The sequence below is a fragment of the Alexandromys fortis genome, unplaced genomic scaffold, assembly GCF_014885135.2.
Source record: "Alexandromys fortis isolate MF-2015 unplaced genomic scaffold, M_Fortis_MF-2015_v1.1 scaffold_27, whole genome shotgun sequence".
NCBI classification, from domain to species: Eukaryota; Metazoa; Chordata; class Mammalia; order Rodentia; family Cricetidae; genus Alexandromys; species Alexandromys fortis.
In genome coordinates, this window is record NW_026067952.1 from 11,036,610 (window position 1) to 11,038,845 (window position 2,236).

Here is a 2,236-nt window from a genome sequence, read left to right on the forward strand (position 1 = left end):
AAAGATCCGCCTGCCTCTGCCTCCCGAGTGCTGGGATTAAAGGCGTGCGCCACCATCGCCCACGAGCACTTGCTGTTCTTGCAGGGGACCCGGGTTCAAGTCCCAGTGCCTACAGTTCACAACCATCTGTAACTCCAGTCCCATGGAAAAAGTTTTAAAAACTGTTAGACTAGATTGCATGATTTTTTCCCCATAAATTTAATGTTTATTTCCCCTCTCTCATATCTCTGACTCCCTCACCAGCGTTGTAAGAGGAAAAAGCAAGACCGAAATAATGAGAAACTGAAATCAGAGTCAGTAATGTTAGCAAGGGGGAAGTAAATCATCTAATAGCCTTTAGCAGAGAGCAGCCCAAGAGAAAGGCTGGGATATAAACAAGATCGTTAGAAAACTGCACCCATCCCTCCCATGCCTGTCTGATGCGCTCCTGCATGGTGGAGAAATACATAGACTACTGTGGGAAGGAAAAATGTGTGTGATGGTAATTCTAACCGACTGTTGCAGGGTGGGGAGGAACACAGCTCTGGATCCTGGACATGAGTATATTGTAATTTTTTGGGGGGGATAGTGGACACTAGCAAAAATTTTGAAAATGTCTCTTAACAGGATTTCAAGCATGCCTTTAATCCCAGCACTAGGGAGGCAGAGGCAGGTGGATCTTTGAGTTCAAGGCAATCCTGATCTACATAGTGAGTTTCAGGACAGTCAGAGTTAAACAGTGACTCTGTCTCATAAATGAGTGAATGAATGATAAATAAATTAATTAATTAAAAACATACCTTGGTAACAGTTGGATAGAAGCAAACTTCACTGTAGTGAGTCCACTCCCCTGGCAAGTCTCGCGTGAGAATATTCAGAAGATCTCTTAACAAACCTATTTGTAGTGGTAGAGATGCTCTCCTGTCTGTGTGTGCTTGGGACTGATAACCAGCCATTATCTTTTTGGAGGAAGTCCCAACGTTTTCTTATATGCCCTTGCTAAGTGTATGACCGCTTCTCTTTTTTACATTCCAACTCCATATTGCTCTTACCACCTTATGTTCTACCATTAAGAGCAATCCCACATACATCATCGCTGTGGTCATCTGAAGCTCTCCACAGATGCCTCACAGTGTCTCTGGCCAAAAGTGAATGATGGAGGCACTCGTCTCTGTTTGTTCAGTAGAGTTAGCCATCATCCTCCTGCTTATTTTTCCCTTCTTCCCAAATCTGCTCAACCTTGATAAATGACTAATCAGTCTGGGCGTGGTGGGACACTTTAGGTGAGGGCACGCCCCAGAGACCAGGACTGACCAACTCGGCTGCCACCCAGGCCCACCCTAACATCTACCCCACGAAGATGTTACCCTGCTGGAGCTCGTGAAGGGACTGGTCCTGGGGAATGATACTGGAAGGATCTTCATGACTTTGGCAACAGCAGGATAGTCAAGAGCCTTGGGAAAGGTCCCGTGGTGGAACCAGAGGCTTCCCATCAGACCAATGACTCACTGCAGTGAATATTTGCCAAATCAAACTGATTGGAGAGTGTACTGAGTGAGCCGCTAAGGCTCCCAGTATCACTAAGATGAATGGAAAGCTGTGGGAGAGTCGGGAGAGGAGGAGGAGCCAAGAGGTTTTTGTTTGCTTGTTTGTTTTATTGTTTTGTTTTGTTTATTCGAGACAGGGTTTCTCTCTGTAACAGTCCTAGCTGACCTGGAACTAGCTCTTGTAGACCAGGCTGGCCTCGAGCTCACAGAAATCCGCCTACCTCTGCCTCCCAAGTGCTAGGATTAAAGGTGTGTGCCACCACCGCGGGCCCGAAGAGGATTTTTTTTGTTTGTTTGTTTGGTTTGGTTTGACTTGATTTTTTTTTTTTAATTTTCTTTTGGGTGGATGCGGCAAGGAGTGAAGGGCCGATATAGGGGGACTGAGAAATGAGTGGAATTGGGGTAAATGATGTGAAATTCCCAAAGAATCAATAAAGAAATTATGTTAAAACAAAAACCTCTTAGGATTTCCAGTGTGCACTGAAGACCAGCAACCTCTCTAGGACCTCCCTGAAACTCTAGCCCCCGACTGAGCCTGCTAATGTTAATCCCACCAATCGAGAATAAGACCACCACCACAATTTGAAGCCAAATTGGATGCAAGTTTTAATTAAATACTGGCCAGATGGATGGACTCTGGCCAGGTACACACCCAGGTTCTTGGGAAATGGCCTGGAATCACAGTTTGTAGAAGCTTAAGGAGGAAAACT